The 24,515-nt window shown below is 36.7% G+C and overlaps 1 pseudogene; it reads right to left on the bottom strand.

Annotated features, from left to right (window-relative positions):
• The window catches only part of LOC129360518 (5-hydroxytryptamine receptor 4-like), a 133,124-nt pseudogene that overhangs the window by 47,730 nt on the left and 60,879 nt on the right, over nucleotides 1–24,515 (bottom strand).

The following is a 24,515-nucleotide window of genomic DNA, read 5'->3' as shown; positions in this document are numbered from 1 at the left end:
CTATGTGCAGACCAGTGTTGTATAAAGTACTGAAATCTCAGAGTCAAGTAAAAGTATAGGTAACTCTCCAAAATATGACTTTGGTAAAAGTCCAAGTCACTGAATGAAATGTTCCTTGAGTTAAAGTCTTAAAGTATCTGAAATGTCTTGTACTTAAGTATGGAAATTACTGTAAAAATGGATGTACTCAAGTAATGTGATGAAAAGTGTAAGTAAAAAAAAGTAAAACAAGGCAAATGCTGTTTGAATGACATTTTTTATATTTTGGTAAACTTGTCAAATTCAAACCCCGAATCGGACGCCACAGATTGACGTCATGACTGTCTGAACCAAAGTCCAAAGACTTTGGAGGCTCTCTGTAATTTGGTCACGAATCCCTTTTCTGTCTTGCAGACTGTAAGAACAAACCAGTTAGAGGCAGGTTAGATTATAATTTCTGCCTTTACCCCTCTACATCTATCCCTCCATCTTTTTAGATGTAGGTTTTATCATAGACTGAAGACGAGGGTTCATTGACAAGTCCAGCCACATGAGACGAAAAAGAAAAGTATTAGTCCCCGTGCTTTTTTTAAAGACGTAGTCTTTAAAAAAAAGCGACAAGGTTTGACCTTGCCACTCGAGGGGCCTTTTTTAAAAAAGACAAAAGTCTTTAAAAAAGAGGCCATGTCACTAATACTTCCCTTTTCCATCTCTTGTGGCTGCATTGTCAACGAACCCTCTTCTTCAGTCTATGCTAAAGCCTACATCTACAAAAGTAGATGTAGAGAGAGGTAAAGGCAGAAATGATAATCTGGCCTTCCTCCAAGAGGTTCGTTCTTACAGTGAGCCTGCAAGACAGAAAAAGGATCAGTAAAGGTTGTAAAGGGCTTACATTCAAAGACTCTGGTTCGGCCGGTCATTGACGTCAGTCCGTGACGTCACAGTTCTATTTACATACAATCTGTGACGTCACAGTATTTAATGTAGGCCCTTTATGGGTGACCAGACGTCCCCGATTTTCCGGAAAAGTCCCTTATTTTAGCATTTTATGAATGAGGGGGAAAAAAATTCCCTTTAGATTGTTATTACGATGGCCGGAAACTTCATTGCCCTTTTCCACCGGCTCGGCAGGAAGTGGTAAAAAGTGTGTAGCGCACAACCATAGCACTTACGGTAGCTGCTCGCTCCTGTTAACGTTACAGAGAAGAAGACGAGCGTCGCAGCCAACAGCCAATCAACTTCAAGAAAAGCAGCGCGCGCTGCCAGAAAGACAACAAGCTGGAAGAAGAGAGCTCGAGTTTTCACCAGCTGACCTGATTCGGTACGTGTGAAACAACGTGTTTTGTCTGAACTGGGCTAATCTTTGCCGTCATGAAGATTTGGATCAATAACATAAAGCTAAGTTTTTATTAACAAACACATCAAGACGACGAACAGCTACAGAATTAGCCAGAGTGAGATAAATCGCAACAGGGTGATAAATCATCGCAAAGGAAGATGTTTTGCAATTAACTGGTCATCGTCGGGTCGTATGTTCCAAGTGTAAAGCAGTGCTTAAGTGTTCCAACAGAGGGTGCTGTTGTTTTCTCTAAATGCTAGCACTATCGCAATTCTGACATGTTGTCCTGCCGGGGACACCGTAGTGCCGGGGATTTTTGTGCGTGAGCTGCTGTATTCCTTACGGTGTGTTTACCGCCTGTAAGGTAAGCAGCGGCTCTGCTAGCCCGGTGTAAGATATACATTACATTAATATAATGAGCTGGTGATGTTTGATTATTTTGTGAAAGGAAAACGATTGAATGCTGACGGTGTGTTTACTGCCTGTAAGGTGGACGAAATAAACGCGCCAAAGTCTCCCCACAACGAATAGCCGCAGGAAGAACATTAATGACAAACTCAAGAGAATTATGATATGAGTGGTTACTAAGAAAGAGTCCAGAACAACCAAGTCCAGAAAGTAAAAGTCCAAGGTCAAGGTGGGCTTCATGTGAGATGACCAAGGAGGAAAGCAAATAATTAAAAAGTGAGGCTGGAATTTATCAGAGACCTTTGGACAGAAGAGACAAAAGGTCCATCAGCTCTAAGGTCACAGACACCAAACCTCTAAGAAGTTTGAACTACCATCATTTTTAATTGAGCCAGAATTTATAGAAATATTACTACTGTGGAGAGACGCGGTCCTGCTGTTATACACTGCTCAAAAAAATAAAGGGAACACTCAACTGTGTTATTTGAGTGTCGAGTGTTCCCTTTATTTTTTTTTTTTTGAGCAGTACATTTGATTTTTAATGTTTAAGTATTAATAAATATGTAAACCATAACTGTCCCAGTTTCTTCATTTTATCTTGATAAATTTGCTCTTTCTCTATCGCCGAGCGAGAAATGTCCAAAGATTTAGTCTTGGAAATCTGGTCACCTTTCATGCAAATGAACATTTCCTGTATGTCAAAATGAACTTCACTTCAGTCGTCAGATTATCCTAAGGATGGATGGAAAAAGTAAAAGGGCCCGCATGCAAATGCCATATGTAAATAGTACTGTGATGTCACCTCCACCTGATTGGCTCATCTGGTCACGTGATCCTGTTGCATATTCAAAGCCCTAATCATACGTCACAGAATGACGTCATGACGTATGAACCAGAGTCTTTGAATGTCGGCCCTCTGCCACTATTTGGTCACTAATCTTTTTTCTCTCTTGCGGGCTGTTTGTAAGAACGAACCAGCTAGAGGAAGGCGAGATTATCATCTCTGCCTTTACCTCCCTCTGCATCTGTCCCTCCATCTTTTTAGATGCAGGTGCTATCACAGTCTGAGGACGAGGGTTCGTTGACAAGTCCAGCCACATGAGACGAAAAAGAAAAGTATTAGTGCCTTGGCCCTTTTTTTAGAGACTTAGTCTTTAAAAAAAGACGTGGTTTGAGTTGCCACTCGAGGGGCCTCTTTTTTTGAAGACTACGTCTTTAAGAAAAGAGGCCTTGGCACGAATACTTTTCTTTTTCATCTCATGTGGCTGGACTTGTCAACGAACCCTCTTCTTCAGACTATGCTAGAACCTGCATCTACAAAGATAGATGTAGAAAGAGGTAAAGGCAGAAATGATAATCTAGCCAGCCTCTAACTGGTTAGTTCTTACACCCTGCGAAAGAGGAAAGGGATTAGTGTTAATTTTAACTCTTTAGTACCTTTAGACATTTAACCCTGAGTAACACTAACTTTTATTAGTTTTTTATTAGTTTCTATTCAGTAAGTTTCTACTGAATAGAAACTAATAAAAAAACTAATAAAAGTAAAAATACCCATGTTGCATTAAATCTTTACACAGAAAAAAATCTCAGAACATTGTATTGTTGAAATATTTTGAATTCAAGAGAAACAAGATATGCTTTTTCTGTTGCATATTGTGGGTAAATGCTCGTCAAGGACAGAGGAGATGCTTTAATTATTTAAAATATGTGGATGGAAAGATTTTCTGACTTAGAAAATATTTTAACCCTGTTTCAATGTTACCAGTTTTAAATTATTTTATTCTGAATATGACATGCAATGAACTTTTTTGCTGTGCTACAAGCAAGAACAAGATCATAATTATTACCAAACTTGCTTATAGAGGAGAGAAATAACATTGAATGATACATTGCGTTAAAGAGCTTGTAAAGAAATTCTGCTTCAGTTTGAAATCTAATACTACAAAAGTTTAACTATGTGCAGACCAGTGTTGTATAAAGTACTGAAATCTCAGAGTCAAGTAAAAGTATAGGTAACTCTCCAAAATATGACTCTGGTAAAAGTCCAAGTCACTGAATGAAATGTTCCTTGAGTTAAAGTCTTAAAGTATCTGAAATGTCTTGTACTTAAGTATGGAAATTACTGTAAAAATGGATGTACTCAAGTAATGTGATGAAAAGTGTAAGTAAAAAAAAGTAAAACAAGGCAAATGCTGTTTGAATGACATTTTTTATATTTTGGTAAACTTGTCAAATTCAAACCCCGAATCGGACGCCACAGATTGACGTCATGACTGTCTGAACCAAAGTCCAAAGACTTTGGAGGCTCTCTGTAATTTGGTCACGAATCCCTTTTCTGTCTTGCAGACTGTAAGAACAAACCAGTTAGAGGCAGGTTAGATTATAATTTCTGCCTTTACCCCTCTACATCTATCCCTCCATCTTTTTAGATGTAGGTTTTATCATAGACTGAAGACGAGGGTTCATTGACAAGTCCAGCCACATGAGACGAAAAAGAAAAGTATTAGTCCCCGTGCTTTTTTTTAAAGACGTAGTCTTTAAAAAAAAGCGACAAGGTTTGACCTTGCCACTCGAGGGGCCTTTTTTAAAAAAGACAAAAGTCTTTAAAAAAGAGGCCATGTCACTAATACTTCCCTTTTCCATCTTGTGGCTGCATTGTCAACGAACCCTCTTCTTCAGTCTATGCTAAAGCCTACATCTACAAAAGTAGATGTAGAGAGAGGTAAAGGCAGAAATGATAATCTGGCCTTCCTCCAAGAGGTTCGTTCTTACAGTGAGCCTGCAAGACAGAAAAAGGATCAGTAAAGGTTGTAAAGGGCTTACATTCAAAGACTCTGGTTCAGCCGGTCATTGACGTCAGTCCGTGACGTCACGTCACAGTTCTATTTACATACAATCTGTGACGTCACAGTATTTTAATGTAGGCCCTTTATGGGTGACCAGACGTCCCCGATTTTCCGGAAAAGTCCCTTATTTTAGCATTTTATGAATGAGGGGGGAAAAAATTCCCTTTAGATTGTTATTACGATGGCCGGAAACTTCATTGCCCCTTTTCCACCGGCTCGGCAGGAAGTGGTAAAAAGTGTGTAGCGCACAACCATAGCACTTACGGTAGCTGCTCGCTCCTGTTAACGTTACAGAGAAGAAGACGAGCGTCGCAGCCAACAGCCAATCAACTTCAAGAAAAGCAGCGCGCGCTGCCAGAAAAGACAACAAGCTGGAAGAAGAGAGCTCGAGTTTTCACCAGCTGACCTGATTCGGTACGTGTGAAACAACGTGTTTTGTCTGAACTGGGCTAATCTTTGCCGTCATGAAGATTTGGATCAATAACATAAAGCTAAGTTTTTATTAACAAACACATCAAGACGACGAACAGCTACAGAATTAGCCAGAGTGAGATAAATCGCAACAGGGTGATAAATCATCGCAAAGGAAGATGTTTTGCAATTAACTGGTCATCGTCGGGTCGTATGTTCCAAGTGTAAAGCAGTGCTTAAGTGTTCCAACAGAGGGTGCTGTTGTTTTCTCTAAATGCTAGCACTATCGCAATTCTGACATGTTGTCCTGCCGGGGACACCTTAGTGCCGGGGATTTTTGTGCGTGAGCTGCTGTATTCCTTACGGTGTGTTTACCGCCTGTAAGGTAAGCAGCGGCTCTGCTAGCCCGGTGTAAGATATACATTACATTAATATAATGAGCTGGTGATGTTTGATTATTTTGTGAAAGGAAAACGATTGAATGCTGACGGTGTGTTTACTGCCTGTAAGGTGGACGAAATAAACGCGCCAAAGTCTCCCCACAACGAATAGCCGCAGGAAGAACATTAATGACAAACTCAAGAGAATTATGATATGAGTGGTTACTAAGAAAGAGTCCAGAACAACCAAGTCCAGAAAGTAAAAGTCCAAGGTCAAGGTGGGCTTCATGTGAGATGACCAAGGAGGAAAGCAAATAATTAAAAAGTGAGGCTGGAATTTATCAGAGACCTTTGGACAGAAGAGACAAAAGGTCCATCAGCTCTAAGGTCACAGACACCAAACCTCTAAGAAGTTTGAACTACCATCATTTTTAATTGAGCCAGAATTTATAGAAATATTACTACTGTGTGAAGAGACGCGCTCCTGCTGTTATACACTGCTCAAAAAAATAAAGGGAACACTCAACTGTGTTATTTGAGTGTCGAGTGTTCCCTTTATTTTTTTTTTTGAGCAGTACATTTGATTTTTAATGTTTAAGTATTAATAAATATGTAAACCATAACTGTCCCAGTTTCTTCATTTTATCTTGATAAATTTGCTCTTTCTCTATCGCCGAGCGAGAAATGTCCAAAGATTTAGTCTTGGAAATCTGGTCACCTTTCATGCAAATGAACATTTCCTGTATGTCAAAATGAACTTCACTTCAGTCGTCAGATTATCCTAAGGATGGATGGAAAAAGTAAAAGGGCCCGCATGCAAATGCCATATGTAAATAGTACTGTGATGTCACCTCCACCTGATTGGCTCATCTGGTCACGTGATCCTGTTGCATATTCAAAGCCCTAATCATACGTCACAGAATGACGTCATGACGTATGAACCTGAGTCTTTGAATGTCGGCCCTCTGCCACTATTTGGTCACTAATCTTTTTTCTCTCTTGCGGGCTGTTTGTAAGAACGAACCAGCTAGAGGAAGGCGAGATTATCATCTCTGCCTTTACCTCCCTCTGCATCTGTCCCTCCATCTTTTTAGATGCAGGTGCTATCACAGACTGAGGACGAGGGTTCGTTGACAAGTCCAGCCACATGAGACGAAAAAGAAAAGTATTAGTGCCTTGGCCCTTTTTTTAGAGACTTAGTCTTTAAAAAAAGACGTGGTTTGAGTTGCCACTCGAGGGGCCTCTTTTTTTGAAGACTACGTCTTTAAGAAAAGAGGCCTTGGCACGAATACTTTTCTTTTTCATCTCATGTGGCTGGACTTGTCAACGAACCCTCTTCTTCAGACTATGCTAGAACCTGCATCTACAAAGATAGATGTAGAAAGAGGTAAAGGCAGAAATGATAATCTAGCCAGCCTCTAACTGGTTAGTTCTTACACCCTGCGAAAGAGGAAAGGGATTAGTGTTAATTTTAACTCTTTAGTACCTTAGTTAGACATTTAACCCTGAGTAACACTAACTTTTATTAGTTTTTTATTAGTTTCTATTCAGTAGAAACTTACTGAATACCAGGTTGGCCTGTTCTGCCAACCTGGTAATATCCAGCAATCTGCATGTGTTAAAAAGAAAATCTACTATATCTTATTACATAAATTGCATGCGATACTTTTTCCACCTTGCACTTTGAATAATTCTACATACTGAAGAAATATGTGTTAAATGTATTGATATTTGTATTCTTATATATGCCACACCTTTTGATAAGCTATCTTTGAATGAAAGCGACGTGTAAAACATGAAAGTATGTTATTCCACGTTGAAAAATGTTTTATAATTATGGGTCATGTTTCAAAATAAATTCATCTTTTAAAATCATTGCCTGTTTATTAGATGTTTATTTTCCAAAGACTTTTTAAAAGTTCCAAATAATAATATGTCCACCTGATTAGTATTAATCTTAGATACTCTTATGAAATTGAAAAAAATACAATGGGAGAATTGATATTTAGAATCTAACACCGACAATCTGTGTTAGTGACAGCACTCACTAACACAGATTCACATTCAGATACTGGATGTGAAGCAGTTTATCTGCAGTCAGTATGGTTAAATCTGATACCATTATCAGATTTAACCATACAAAAGGTTAAACTTGTTTTGTTTTTTTTAAATCACTGACCATAACATTGACTATTGCTTCTGTTGCAGGTCCCGGGTGTCAGGACTACTGTAACAGTAATGATACAACCTGGAGGACAAACAAACAGGAGTCAGTGTGACCAGTGTAGTTCTGCGTTGTGTGTGTGTGGTGATCGGACAAACCACAAAGCACCAAGTCTGGGTTTGGAGGCGATCTCCATTTATTAATCTGTAAATCGGAAGATATTAGCATTAGCACATAGAAACGGGTGCATCCCATTGGTGGTGATGAACAAGCCCAATCAGTAGGTTGGGTCAAAACATTTGTGTTCTCTCTCTCACTTTTTTGTAATGAGTAACTAAACCACACATTGAAAATGTATCAGAGTAAAAGTATGCAATTAAGTTCGTAAATATAGTGAAGTAAAAGTGAAAGTTATCAAAAATGTTCATACTCGAGGAAAGTATGAAATACTCCAAAATATACTTGAGTAAAGTGGTGAAGTATTTTTACTTAGTTACTATACAACACTGGTGCAGACATGTATACAATATATGTCTATTATTTATGAACAGCTAAACATGTTGAAATGATTTGTTTGCAATTAGATTTTTGCTTTTTTTATTCATTGTCACCTATTCATTTGTTGTGATGTACACTTTGTCTTGCTGCAGTGAAAAGTTATGGATTTCAGAGAGAATTAACTTAATTCTTTATATTCTTAATTTAATCTTTTCCATCTTATTTTTTCTACGCTTAGATATTTAAATTCAAAAACGGTTCCCAATTTTTAGCGCCTTTCTTATCCATCAGACAATCAAACTTTATTGGCCTGGGTTCATAACTGCACAAACAAAAGAAAATGCACATTATAAAATCACTCAAACATTATTGGCAACATGTTTATTTACAGTTATTGTTTGCTATTTTTTTCATATTTAAAATAAGAGCAAAAGCCCTGAAACTGCCATCTCATATTTAATGCTCAAATTCTCCAAGCATACATTCCCATCTACACCAGCTTAATGTTTCATCATCTAACTGTCTATGTTATTTCATTAACTGACTGATAAAATCTATGCTTTAGGCATTGTGTGTATAATATAACTTCTACTATCTACCCATTTTCTATACTTGTTCAACTCTCCTGCCACTACTGCCTATCCTTGGCAGTCACTGTTTATACTCCCTGCAGGTCATCAGTTTATTAGAGAGACACAGGACAACCATGGCTATAGGGCAGTTAATTACATTCATGTCTTTAGTCTGTTGGAGGAAACCAGAGTACCCACAGAAAACACACAAAATGGGAAAACATGCAAACTTCACACAGAAAGGTTCAGAGTATAATTCAAATCCAAACAGCATGTTATCAGTCAATGGTATCAAAATAGCTACACTTTATCTGAAAAGGATTAATAAAAATGCAAACAGATAATTGTGTGAAAGAAGGAAGGCGAAAACAGATTAATACTAAATACACAAAATGAAAGAAGTGAGACTAAAATACATTAAGATAAAAAAAAAGTGAATAAACAGAAGAGGGTTTATGAGATGAACGCATACTGTAACAAATCCGCTTCATCTCTGCATGTGGAAGTGTTTGTTTGTGCAAACAATCCGGAGCTTAACTGTCCTCAGATTACAGGAAACCGACAATGTCAACCGGCTAAACTTTCTGACCTGATGTTTCGATGTGTAGGCGTATATTTGCAAACAGGTTATTTGTGTGGGCCTTTGAACATTCCAGCTATGCCAAAAATAATGTCCAACAGCATCACATGTGGGGCACAGTACTTAAATGTCCACTGATTCATCCACATCAGTGAATTTATTGTGTATTCTTACAGCAAAAATAAATATAGAAGGTATGACGTGCAACATGGGTGAAAATATGTGCAGGTGGAATACAGCTGCTAAGGGGGATATTTTAGTTTAAATCAATTTGTCTTGTACTAAACTATGGTTTAAGGTATACTCACTACAGAGCCATCCCCTACAAAAATCTTTTCACATTTAAAAATGCAAGCAGGTTTTTTTTTTTTTTTTTAAGCCATTGGCAGTATACGATGGATGTAACATTTTAAAACTAAAAGCTACGTGTCTTACATTTTGATATTGTGCTAACTCTGAAATATTGACCCTGAGGCTCATTTCTAATATTTTGAGTAAGAAGGGTGGCATTTTTCCTTGTTGTGGAATAGTGAAAGCTTAAAAAGATCCTTGTGTGGCCAAAAGAAAGAACCATGACCTGATTCTTAGCACAAAGAGCTGGGGGTTTGCCATGTGGGTTGCACCCCTGTTTGTGGTGTTCTTGGGCAGACTCACAATGAACATGAGAGAGTCTGTTCAGATCAGCAGGATTGTATATCCCTTCCAGTCAGGGAAAGTCTTGGGATTTTCTAAAATGAGATTGAGCAAGCATATGAGGAAAGGTATGTCCGAGTATCTCTCTTCTTGTCCCCCCTTCTCAATCTCGCATAAACAATGTATATATTAAAAAATGTATATATTAAAAGCAAACCAATATCCATTCAAACATCAGCCCAATTTTTCTGTAAGCCACAGAACCATCTAGTTTTGTTCCTCTGCCAAATGTGGGTTATGTTGTCAACTGTATTACACATAGAAAAAAAAAATCCCATCAATGTTGTTCTTAATTTTGAGATCTTTTTTTTTCTGCATCAAAAGTTGGATATTAGTTTTAAAATTTTTCTCAAGTTTTAGTCAACCCCAAATCAATAAAGCTAAACTCCTTACTGGGCAGATTATCACTTAACTTCCTTGAATTATGTAAGACACAAAATATATACAAGTATTGTAGCAAACTGTGAGTGAATTCATGTTTCTACAAGAAACAACCATCTTGTTTTAATGAAGGCATATGTCAAAGATAAAGAAGTATCAACAGGTGAGAACTTTATTATAATGTTGTTACCTTCTAGAAAATAAAGGATAAGTAAAAATGTGTTTTTTTATTTATCTTGGTTGTGTTGCTGCTACTCTATCTCAAAGCACAACAAACCCCAATTATTTAATTTTTAAAAATACCCACATTAAGCTTGGGAACATTTTAAAAGAAAGTTTTGATATCTAGCTCATAAATTTTCTTTACACAGTGGCTGAGCTGATACATTTTTTTAACCTTTGCCTGTTCTCGGGAGGCTGAGTGAACACTATGCTCTGCTGCAGGAGCATTAGAGCTAATCCAGTTTATGCCATCCTCAGTCACTGTGGATGCTTCCCTGCCTGCTCCTCTGTGATCCTAACTCATTACCTACTTGCAGTGCGTGGCATTTCACAGCCATCAGTAATTTGGAGTGCTTGTGTGTACTGTGTGTGGTCTCCATGTGCCGTGGCATTAAGAAAGGTCAAGAGGCCCTTTTTCTCTTTAAATTCCCAAACTAGTTGTGTTGAAAGGTTGCAGATTGATTCTTTAATGGTTGATGTGCAGGTCTGAATGACAGAACTCGCCTTCATGTCTGCAAATGTGAATCCTTGAATTTTGTCAATACAAGTGCCCAGAACCACAGACACACACAACTTCCAGCACGTTGTATCCAAGTAAACCCCCGCAGCTTGAGTGCTCACAGAAAGGAATTAGATGTGGACAGAGGAGCGCATTCCTATTCTTCAACACATTAGCCTGAGTAAGATTAGAAGCAGGCAAAGCACAGTTGAATGGCAGCATGTCATGACCACGGGCACTTTAAATGGCCCCTTTTTCCCTTTGATCCACAAAACACGTCGCTCTGTTTATTTCTGACATTTTTATTCTGACATTATTTACTTGGAAGCTGGTTTCTGAGACCAGCCAAACCCAAAGTGAACTGCTGTGCTCTACATTCGCATGCAGCTGTAGCACATGAGACATCTGCAAAGGACAACTGTCTACAGATTCAAATACAGAACACTATGCACAACATAGTAATTATTCTTATCTGGAAGTAAACAAAACTGCATTGGTTTAATTTTCTGTGATGCAGTACTGATGTTACTGTGACTATATGAACATGTAATAATGTCTGTCACAACTGAGCGTAAGATATTCACCATCAACACATGTTAAAATGTGAAACCTACCCGATTTTGGAGCAGTGTGATCAGTTCTAATAAATATTAGTTCATGGAAACAATAGATTATGATGAGTGCTTTGATGCTTCGGTACATGTGAGCTATTAGAAATTTCCAATGTAGTCCATAAGGTCCTAGATTTTAAATATCTGGAGCTTTAACATTAGAGTATGGTACGGCAAGGCTGTTTGAATATTTACCAATATAATGCCTTTCAGAAATGTCTGTATAAAAATATAAAATGTTAGGTATGTTAGACAAAGTATTTATCTTTTATCCACCAGAATTGCTTCTACTTCATTTAATTGTGCTCTACATCATAAAATGCTGTGAACAGGATTCATCTTCAATATTTCTAAAGACAAAAAGCGGGTCAGACAGCACAAATGAGGATTTTACTTTGTTTCATCATGACAAAAAAGATACTCTAATGAGTATGCAGTTATATTTCAATTATGTTAGACTCTTTTATTCTTAATGTTCATTTCCTGATTTTCTTGTGCTTTATATTGTGAATATCTCTGAGTTAGCCACTTTACTACTGAATGCCTTTATGTTGCCACATCCTGCTTGCAGCAGTTGTTATTTTCAGCCTCTACTCAGAGGCTTTTCAGGATCGTAAGCTTAAATTATGAATAAGAAGCTTTATTTGCAGCTGTTCAGTTTTAATTCATGCTTCTGTTCAGTTCCCTTCTCTTTTTTCTTCTCATTCTTGCAGTGTGACTTTTGTTTTCTTTGTCACGCTTACAAAGAAAACCTTTGTTGTCTGTCAGCCAAGTGATGAAGAATAAAACAGAAGCATGTGCGTGTTGATGTTAATTCACTTTTCTTTGACGAACTGAACAATAACTTTGCTTTCATTGCACTCATTTTGTTTATCATTTGGTGCTTCAGTTAGTTTTTCAAAACTTGATTAGACACTAAACTCTTACTTGTTTGATGATAATATCTCTAAAGTTTGTATTTGATTTGATCATGTGTTGTTCACCTTTCATGGAGCTCAATGAATTTTGTGAATGTAAAAAATGTGCATTTTTACGTGATTCATTTAAAAGACTCTTGCCGCCTTCTGTTGTGACTCAGTGATGCATTCACCATATGCTTCCTTTAAAAGATTATTATAAGCAGAGGATAAATGTTTTCTGTCTTTGTTGACTTCGTTCTTCCCCGTCAATATCTAAAACATAAAAATATTGACAATGGTATTTCCACCTGCATTTCACTCATTTGACACATGAAACTCAAAAATATTTAGATTATTTTAGGTTGGAACATCATAAAACAGCTATTTATAAAAATAAATATATCAACATCTATAAATTATGACGCTTAAAACAGAGATTTACCTTAACAGAGATGAGAGCAGTTCACTTTACTGAACAGCTGAACAGCTTTTCAACATAAATAGAGCTATTGCAATAGTTGCTTTTTAAAGGCTACTGCAAAAAAAAAAAAAAAACATATTCAGACAAATATAAACACCGTCCAGATGGTAAACAGACTGTCTTAAAGTCTGTTATAAACACATGCTCCATCATTCTGTAAGTTAATGGATAAGCATTCAGATGACTGAAGTTGTGGTTTGTGTCAGAAATTTTCTTCTTGAGCCTGGTTTTCCACAGGAGCAGAGGTCAGGCCTCTGGATAACAGTTTTTTTTTTTCTTGGCTATTCTGATAAACTTGTGGCAGCTGGCAGCCCACAAAGCAGAGTGTGAAAATGTGTCTAGAGGCTTGATCTTTGAGCCGCCTCTCTACCTGTCATAAATCAATCACAGGTTTTCTCTACGGTGAACAGATTCCACTTTTTCTCTTTGGTTGTTTGTTTAAAGCTACATTGCACATTGACCTAACCATATAACTTATAAAGTGCACATCCTTGATATTAAAGCCAGAGGCTCTACCATCCAGGTGAATATGTTAGCACAAGAAAATTGAATCATGCACTAAAAACTGATCTTTTTCCTCACCACCATCACTATATCTATGACCACTATGAGGGATTTCTGAATATATTTCTGTAAAAGTCAAATACTCAACTTAATTGATTGCCTTTTGAAGCTGCATGGTCGTCCAGGAAGAGGAAATGCTGCAAGTCAAGGCAATTTGCTGGGCTTCCTTGGATGGAAAGCTCTTTAAATTAAGTTGAATAATGAACTGAACTGATGCACTGTGTAATAACTAATATAAATTGGAACGTTTTTGTGATTAAATGTGAAACAACTTATTTTGTACAAGCATACATATATAATATATGTATATTGTTTGTGTACATTGTTGGCTTAATTAGTAAAGCATATTTAATTGTTGCTTTTCACTGGTAATTACATCAGTTCTTTTAGGAGATAGATAAACAAGATGTTTTTTTGTTGTTTTTTACTGAGCAAGCTGCTCTTCCTGAAATAATAATGTCAAGCCTCTCTGCCTCTTGGACAACTTCGATCCAAAACCTCACATCAGTTTTGAAATTCAGAATATACTTCATATGTTATGTGATCAAAAGGTTCTCACCTAAAGCACTTAACCGCAGTTATTTTTCCCCACAGAGAAACTCAATGGTTTCCACTGATATGTCTTACCATTATCTGTGCCTTCAGGGTAGAGCTGCATGTCAGAGAAAATGCCTTTGTGCTTTTATTATCATCTATAAGACCTTGCTCCAAGTCACAGCCTGGTTATGAGTCCTAAACAGTCTGTGGGCTGAATTACTTTATTAAACATCCATTTGCCTGGCAACCTATCTAATGTTACGCACCGAATAGTGTAAAGGGAGCAAAAAATTGAGCCAAAAGGTTTATGAGCTTCGACTAAAGAGATAATAATAATAATAAAATTGTTCTTGTTTTTTCTTTTAAACAGAAAACATCACTAGCATGCAGTTGAAACAACAATCTCTGCCTCAAGATGTTTGTCTGACCTACTTCACCAAAAATAAACATCAAAAGTTCACAAGATCCTAAAAAGATTTCAGTCCTTAGTTAAACTAAATAAAACACCTCTGGGAATACTGCCCAACTCAATGATGAGATGATTATTTTCTCCACAAGATGGTCTCTGAAGCTACACAAATACTTTAAATTTATGCTTCCAACAGGTGTTTCTACATGGTAAAGAATGATGCAATCTGTGATGGATTGTATACTGCTATATATGCAAAGTGATTAATCATATAATTAAGCACCACTCAACTGAGGTCTGAAAGAAAACAACTAAAAACTTAATCAGTAGGTTATCTAGAAAGAACCCTGTATTCTTGAGTTTTTGCAACCTCTTTATGAAAACTTAATATGTTTTTGATTCTCGTAGCCCTATTTCTGAACCTTAACATGCTGCAGCTGTTTTCCTGATGTAATAAAATTAATGTAAAAAAAAGTTTATATAATAAGAATAAATCATTGTTAAAGCGTCAGTAATATATTATCAAACTGACAGATACATTTCTGCACAAAGAGGAAAAATTGGTTCCAAAAGTCTCTGATTAAGAGGGATTAAGCAAAACTCAGTTAACTTAAATCTGATGAAACATGTTCCAGTTGCCAGTGCCAGTTTTTGTTATTCGTTAATATTAATATACATTTGTGTCTCGAATATTTTTAGACTTCTGCTTAGCTTTACATATCAACTTAGAGTCACACTTAGGTTTTGCTTCAAAGGCTTTAAGGACATTTTCATTAGCTCATGGTCAAATCCTGCAGTTTTGCATAAGAATATTCTTTCATGCTCTATTTCTGCAAGTCTTTCATATTTACAAAAAAAGTTGATAACACTCAGAAATAACAAGCCAGAATAACATTGCCGTTGTAGTTTGTTGAGGCTGCATAATCTAAAACTAACCACTGAGTCAGTAATACAGAAACTGTATTGGGTTGTCTTCTAGATTAATCAAATTTTCTTTAAATATACTTTAAAAGAAACAAAAGAATTAAATATTTTTATTAAACTACATAGATCAGTTTAAAATAGGATGGTCAAAAGCAATATTTCAATATTAAAGTAACTTATTTGTGATGAGTTCTTGTGTGCATATTATTATGTATTTATATTAATACATTAAGCTTATATTAAGCTGATATTATATATTATATTACGACATAAAGCTTTTATTAGCTTCTTAATTTTTTTGTTTTATTTTCATTTATTTGACTCGAGACGCTGAAAACAAGCAAAACTGCTAATATTTAGTCGATCCTTCCTACAGAAGAGGAACCTTATAAAGAAAAGCCTGATCTGTCACTGCACAGAATACAACTGTCATTTTAAGGGACAGTATAACAAAATTATGAATCAGGTTTCAGTGCACATGTTAAAACAAAATCTATTCTTTGCATTTTGTTTTTAAATTAAAATAACTGATGATTTTTAAAACCGTTTTGATGTGTCTGAGATCTTTCTTTGCGTGTTTACCATAAAATATTCAGGTGAAAAGCATGTGCATGTCAGACTTAAAGAAGGGCAAGTAAAATAGAAAATGAATTCAAGTGTGAAATACTGGATGATGTGCAAAGACAATGCATCTTGTTCCTTAATAGCACACAGATAAAAGCTTCAACAAAAACACCCAAACAGGCAGCCAATTACAGTAAGAACGGAAACTGGATTCACTAGAAGATGTGACATGATTTACAAGGAAATTGTGGTGATTGTTTTGCTATGAACTAGAAATGAAAGCACTGCTGTGCCAGTATGTGAAGGCAGCTGCTTGTATGAAAGATGACAAAGCTCTTCCTGCAAAGAAATTTTATGAAAAGATTATTTCCTCATCCGTAGCTTGTCTTAGCTGAAAATTGCCCTTGGTTTTTATTAGCTGATGTGAGCCACCCGCATACCATCCCTACTCTACTTCAGTTTCTTAGGAATCTCACCTTGTTTGAAAGTCAGTTCAGCTAGATCTTCCTTCAGTTTTTTTTTTTTTATCTCTTTTATTCAGAAATTACCAAATGTTCACTTTATAATATAACATGAACTGTGTTTTTGACAAGAATTAGAAATTGTAACTTAAATATATTATTGCAAACAATATGCTGTTGTAATATGCTGTAACATATAGTTGCAATGGTTAAGTTGTACTGAAAAATCAATACAGCTACAATAATAAGATATGGAGATGATGTTCCACCAAAGGGTTGATAAGCCCAATAAACAAAATGTCATGAGGTGGTGGTGTGGAAGTGGTGAGGCAGACGCTGGAGACCCAGGTAAGGTGAGTGGTGTAGAGTAAATAACAAAAAAAAAACAGTCCAAAACAACAGTCAACAAACAAGTTCGCGGCCAGGCAGCACGACTGAGAGGAAGCCAGGGCTCACACCGGTAGCGACTGGTCAAACAGGCGAACAGTACAACAAACGACGACACAGTGCGACAAAACGACAAGGACCCGACGAGGAACAAAGGACACAGGTGGGATTAAATACACAGAGGGTAATCAGGGGACCAAGACACAATGGGAGCAATCAATGGGAAGACAGGACAACGAGGAGACTCGGGACACAGGAAACTCAACTAAACACAACAGAAACACACAGAACATGACACAAAATGCTTTTTTACAAACCAAACAACTGCAACCACAGCACACATAAGCCACAGAGATAAAATTCTGCCTGTAAAATAACACTATACTGTGGAATATGTATTATGAACATTTGTCTCTTAGGAGCATGGATGGCAATTAGGTCTGTTCAGTCCTAAATCTACTCTTCCCTCTTATCTCTAGCCTTTAACATTTTGGCACAATGCCTTTAGTCCCTAGTAACTTACACATTCTCTGTAAGCTATAGAACTGCCATGAGCTTTATAGTAAATTTAGCTGGCTATCTAGAAGCAGTGAGAGTATAAAGGAGGAGTACAAAGGCTAAATCTTCTCATGGTAGACACAATTTATTAACCAGAGGTAATCACACAATAAATCCGATAGCAGTTAGATTGTGATTTTACTCACTTTTATTCGGTAGTTAAACACTAAAGTATGGGCCCAAGAAAAGTTGTTGTAGGCATCTTATTTTATCTGTAGGTAAAACCCTTGTTAGAAGTTTGCCCAGTGTGTTTTTGAGGAAAACAACAAAGGCAATTCCTCTTGTAGTGCGCTGGATGGTTTCATGACTTCTCTGTTTTCTCAGTAAACAGAGAATTATAAAGCTATTCAAAAATGAGTGGTTTTCTATGAAGGCCACGTTTCTTCAGACTGATATGCTTAAACATAGCAGAAAGTATTGTAACAAAGGTGCTCTGTCTTATTTTTCTCAGCTAAAATCCTGCATCTCTCTTGTAAGGAAGACGCTGTAATGCAATTATTTTGACTAGAAATAAGAAATCTGCCAGAGTTTGAGGTTAGAAGTGCACACAACATCCTCACCTATCCAGAGCGATGCAACACAGGTGGAGAATAGACGCGGTTGTCAGAAGAACGTCCAACGACGTCCGAACCAGACAGAACGTTTCGCCGTAGATCCAGTGCTGGTGGACCAGCTCGATGGCACCAAACGGCATCACCAGCACTGACACAAGCAAATCAGCAAATGCCAGAGACACAATGAAATAGTTGGTCTTGATTTTCCTGTTGGAGTAGAAAAAAAAGAGATAAAATATGAACAGCCATGAAACAGAATAGACAATTTCAAATATGACAAAATTATGGATCAAATAGTTAGTCAAAAAAGATTATTAAAACTTCAAGTTTAAATTCATATTATTTTGTTGTTTAGTCTTAGTGAAACCAGAACAAAATTAAATCCATTGTCAAAATAGGAATAAATGCTGGGTAAATTGAGAGGCCACAAGCAGTAAAAGCCTTATTGTTCTAGAATGAACAAAGAATTTTAATTGTTTCTTATTTATGATGCTTTGGGAGCAACTAAACAAACAAATTAAATGTAATTATGGAAAAACAGGGAAACAGTTCAAACAAAGCCTTAACACTGACAGAAATCCCTCCCTCATCCCTCCCCCTCCCAAAGAATAAATAAACAAAAAATAAATGGCTGTTTTATTTTTTATTAAGCTGATTGTGTTTTTCAGGAAAAATCAAAATGACACATTTCAGTTTAAAATAAAAAAAAAATGTGTAATTGTCTACTCAATAAAAAAAGCTAAAAAGAAAGCCTAAACAGAGTACTTACCCTGTCAAATAAATGGAAAAAATATGTTATTCAGATTACTGTCCAGAAGCAAGTTAATACTGCTGAGAATAATTTCATACCTACTTTTCATTTCAAAAGTATTTTTAACCTTTAAACTAATGGATATGTTGACATCTGCATAAGCTAAAGTCGCCCTGTTTGAGCTGCCATGTAGTCTACACTTAACAATGAGTAATGTCTAAATAAAAACCACACTCCAGTAAAATAGAGTTAGAATATTGCTATTCCAGGCTAACTTTAGAGACTGTGTCACTAAAATGTAGATGCACACTCTCCATTACTTTTAGAAAAACAGATATTTTGAGATGTCCCAGATATGTACTCAACAAAAAGCAGAACTGCTGATACAGGGAAATATTGTCTCCTTATAAGCCAGCCAAAAAGTCAGATATCTATTATTGATGCCAATTTTGATCTGATTATTTTTTTACCGACACATCACATCTATCACATCCGTCAACACCCCCCAAAAAAACTACAATTTCAGTGGATGAGTTTGTTTCATCGGATCTCTGATTTTTGTTTTCAGCCACTCCAACAAGAAAACCAATGATGCAAAGTGGTTGTTCATTTAGATGCCCTGTCCTCTTCAGTGTCTCTGCTGTGGATGCTCTAATTTTATAAATAGCAGAAGCAAGAACTGACTGCCGTAAGGCTTTCCCATCTGCTCAGCTGTATCCCAAACAGTGCCTTAAAATAATCAGTTAGTGATCAAACCATCTGCTGGTGGCGCTACTGAGCATGAGAGACATGTGAGACACAAGAGAGCATGCACAAGGATTTAGAGAAATGCTGCACATGCACACATCCAAACTGGAGATGAACTAGCAGATGTTTATCCATTACGTGCTCACATCGTCAAGCTGGCAGTAATTTAGAACAGTTTAGTAACATTTAACAAGTCTTGAGGGGAGGCGTTGTGTTTAGTTAGAATGACAAGTTGTGTTACTGCTTCCAGAATAAATAAACTTTAATAGAAGAGACTTAGAGTGAGTTTGGATTTATTTTGGATGCACGTGGTTATGGATAAGTAAAGCTGTAGTGCAAGATTAAAACAGAGTGGAGCAAAGAAGAGGAAAGACATCAACACACCAGAGATCATGTATAAATAATTTCTATTTTTACTAAATCACCTTTGTTATGATTACAGAAGCAACAATGCATTTGAGTTCAGAAAAGCTGAAAATGTTTTTTATACATATAATTCTGTGCAACTCAGCTGTTTACATGTTTGGGAGGATTGTTTTGTTGCCTGTTTTTTCCTACAACATTGAAAAGTACTCCTGGAATACTTCACTATAAAACAACTTTAATCTTTGACGCCACATGAACACTGCAACATGAGCACCGTTTAATTGATGTCCAATGATGAAACATCTTAATTTCTGTAAAATATTTTCAGAAAATAAATAATAAAATATTTTCTCCAAAGATAGATTAATAAATAATACAATAAAATTAATGTTTCAATAGACACAATTTCTTTAACAACTTTCAAAACAAAAAACAAGATGCTTTTATAAATAGTCACATCCATGGTTTTGTAAAACAAACATGAACTTTGCCATCTACTGGATTTTCTCTTTGTACTTATCCACATGGTACATTAAATTTGGGGGGAAAAAAATTGAACAACAGCTTCCTGAACTTACCTGACACGTCCCTACAAATTTCCTGAAACTTAATAGTGACTTTGCCTGTGCACCTTAGATACTTTATTGGGTTTTACCAGACAGTTTCAAGAAACTTTAATTATAGTGTCTAATTTTTTCAAATTGTACCAGTTGTATAACTGGAAAATTTATGAAACTTAGAGTTGTTTTTCCAACACTTCTGTCAACAATAAATCCCATAAAATAATGTGATAATCTCTTAAGTCCATATCAGTCACCTTAAGTGATGCTGCATTGATCCAGATATTGATTTCACCCCTACTTGTGAAAATAACTCCAAGACAGAACTCGTGTTGAGACATGAGTCACACCTTAAGATGGAAGCCCACCTTTTTCCAGCTGCGTACCTGTCTTCTCTCTGGTGGTTTCACACTTTGAATTCAGTGGGGGTCTCTGCTTGATTGCTTGACATTATTCATAAAAAGACAGAAAATAAATCTCAATCTTATAAAACTGGTAAGCTGCCTGCCACTTTATGTCTGCATTTGGAATGCTAAAATATATCTGCAATTTTTTAGCTTTGACGAGGTTTCCCTTGTTGAGTTAACAGAGCTCAACAGAGCTAGATAACATAACATGAAGCTACCTTATCTATGTGGTTCAGGAAAGTGAATGAAAGTATCAGCATACACTTATGAATGGAACATTTTCTTCATGACAATAGTTCTTGTGAAAACACTGAAAAAAACCCAGAATAATTGTTAACTGCAGTCCAAATTATTGCGAGAACCAAAAGTTCCTGACATGACAACAGTGTCACTGCTTCCAGATCTGTTCAGTGTCCGGTATAAACAGACTGTGTGGCAGCATGTTTTAGTGTGTGTGAGTATCTTCTCCACACACTCAACATGTCACTCTGAGAGAAACAAGAGCTTGTGTTTGTGTGGTGGTTATTGATGAGCAGTGCAGCACCCTCTGAACCACCTTCTGTTGGTATCAGCTCCTGCAGAAGAAGCTGTGGGGGGTTTATGAGGAAAATGCCTCCAGATTGTTGAGCAGCTTCCCTTTCTTACAAACTGAACACACATCAATCCAACTGACAGCTAAAGTCCCAGCTAAAGTATTCAAACCAATTGAACTTCGACATTTCTTCTCAAATTACGACCACAATCCACCAACTAACAGAAAGAAGCCAATGATTGTGAAGTGGAATAAAAATGGTGCATAGATTTTACAACTTTCATCCCAAACAAAATCATATTTTGCTGCAATTACAACTCCAGTTTTTTGTTTTGTTTTTGAGTGTGTGTGTTTGTGTGCGTGCGCGTGTGTGTGTATGTGGATTCTCCCTGCAAAATATCTCTGCAAAATATTCATACATTCATACATCATATTGGATATGTAACATATATGAACATAAGTTTCACATATGGATTTAGATTTGGACTTTGACTGAGCCATCGTATCAAATGAATATGGTTTGTTGCACTCATTTCATTTCAGCTCTCGCTGTATGTTTTCAGATTATTGTACCTTCCACATTATTGTATGTGATGTGGAAAATACACATCACATACCCACCCCAGCCTAAACTTTTCTGCCTCTAATAGCTGTTTCCCTACTATTATTACTGTAACTCCAACTCTTACTTCTCTGCTTAAAACCAGCAACCCTGATCTTACCACAACGATGTGGGGATGGTGTTTTGTGGAGTGTAGATTTTCTGTCATACTTTTGAATGGATGCCATTTTGGTTTCATCTAACCAAAAGGACATTTTTCAACATATTTGCAAATTGAACTTTCTATGGCTGTCTTGTTGCCTCTTTTCTAAAAAGGGCAGATTTATGGATAGATGTGCTATCATATAATAGATTTCTCCACAATAGCTTTGTGTAAATAGCCTTTTAGCTGTCTGCATGAATAATGTCCTAGACTGGTCTATCACTTTAGGTTGATGACCGTTGTAGGTTTGTAGTTGTACTGCACTCATTTCCACTTTCAAATGGTGGATTAAACAGTGCTCTATGAGATGTTTAAATATTTGAATGTTATTTTATTAAGCAATCCTGTTTTAAACTCCTTCACAACTTTATTCCTGACCTGCCTGGTATGTATTTTGGACTTCATAAATTTCACCTATTAGAACTTTGTAGAACATCTGTATTTGTATATCAAAATTAAATTAATCACTTGTAGACATGCCACAATACAAAAGCTGCATGCTACAATTTTTAGATTATCATTTATTAAAAGATGGGTCAATTTCTTTCACTTAACAGCTTTGCACAATCTCCTGTTTCTCGTTCAAATAAAATACTTAAAAAGTTGTAAAATTAGAGTACAGTAAGATAAGAGTAAATAAGGGACTTCCTTCTGCAACAATCAATTGCTTTTCTGTTGCATGTTTGGTGGGAAACAGTAAATCCTATTTACCATTGAAGAACATTTTGACAGTTCTTAATGAGATGCTCCGAGTTCAGCTTTATTTTTGTAAGGACTCTTCACCCAAGGGACAACCCTATTGTGCAGATGTGCATCATATGTGTAAGTGTGTAGCCCTGAAATTTCCCAGCAGGCAGTAGGGCAATGATGATGGGAGCAACAAAGACCCTGGATAATTATTTTCTCCACAGGGAGCTGAGACAACACAGCAGTGACTTTAAATTAATGGTTTTAAATGAACACTTTTGTATACACACTGCATGAGTGAATTTCAAACTCAACTGAATTTCATTGTTCAAATATACAAACATCTGGCCTCCCTGCAATCTTTCAATGTGCGTCTGCAAACAGACAATCCTTCATGCCAACATGACGAGACAGAGGTCACCCTGAGCTATCAGGTGTCATGAGATAAGAAAGGACAAAGACGGGAAGCGAGAGAGAGAGAATGAGAGAGAAAAAAGACAAGAGGAGAAGAGAGGACAGGAGGAGAGTGAGGGACAAAAAAAATCAGAGATCACAGTGACAGCAGCTCCCACGTGAGGAGGTCTGCCTGCTAGCTCTATCACAGTCACTACAGCTTCACGCGCACTGCTTGAGGTTCTTATCTGAATGAAAAGACTACAGAACCAAGTTTGTTGTAATGCATTTTGTCCACAATAGAAGTCAATTTATTTTTCTGCCTCAAGTAAACCCTGGCGAGATTTGTCCTCAATGTTTAAAGAAAATCTTTATTTGAAACGCAAAAGTGTTTCATATAAAAACAATTTTTCTCAGCTTTTCATCTCCTTAAAAAGCAAACATTAAAAGCAAAAGTTTTGCAAGTAATATTCCAGATGTTTGTCTTAGGTGGGATCAAAAACTAACTGTACACAAGAGATGCCTTGTTACAAAAAGTAACATGGAAAGTAATGAATGGGAAAGAGAAAGGAGCTTCCTGATTTCCCTTAGAGTATATCTACTATATAGAAACAAGATTGTATCAAATAAACAATCAAACCTGGGTAATTTTTACATGAGAAGGTGATAAAGCGCAAACCCACCTGAGTTGTCTGTCTTTGCAGACGGCCACCATAACCAGGAGGTTTCCCAAGACGCTCATCAGCATGACCAGAGACAGGAAGCAGATGAGTGCTATCCGCTTTGGCATGCTGTCACTGAAAACCACAGAAAAACCCACATTATTTAACATGCCGAAAGTGACAACACTGTTTGTAAAATACGGAGAAGGAAATTTGTTTATTTTGGCTGCACTTAGGCAAGTAAAAATAATAAAAAATATGTGAAGACAAAAAAATGGTGTTTTTGTGATTTGCTATCATGTGTAGTGAGAGAAACATGTTTATTCAAGTAAAGTCTGCTATTCTGCTCTTACTGATTGCTTCCGCCTACATAAGCACTCAAAGTTTAATACCACTAAGAGTAATAGGTTTCACATTTGTGCTTGATTAGTAATAAATTGAGATGTAAACAGATGTGGCAGCATTAGTTGCTATAGCAGCTTCACCTGAGAAAAAGACGAAATCAGAGACACCTGCAGGAAAGTCAGCTTGGAATGGTTTGGCAATCAAAACTCTCATCTGTGACATTTGGGGAAAGCATTTTTAGAAAGATTTTACACAAAACCTAATGTGCAAGAAGTCTGTGGAAAAAAAAACTACAGCAAGTTTCTAAATGCCATAGGTAAATGTTTATGTATTCATCATTGGGAGCATCAATGGACATAGTGTGAATCTCTATGGGTTCT

This window comes from Poeciliopsis prolifica, unplaced genomic scaffold, assembly GCF_027474105.1.
Source record: "Poeciliopsis prolifica strain line A6 unplaced genomic scaffold, Auburn_PproV2 SCAFFOLD006, whole genome shotgun sequence".
NCBI classification, from domain to species: Eukaryota; Metazoa; Chordata; class Actinopteri; order Cyprinodontiformes; family Poeciliidae; genus Poeciliopsis; species Poeciliopsis prolifica.
Note: the sequence above shows the minus strand (reverse complement) of the source record. Positions and strands in the feature narration are given on the sequence as shown.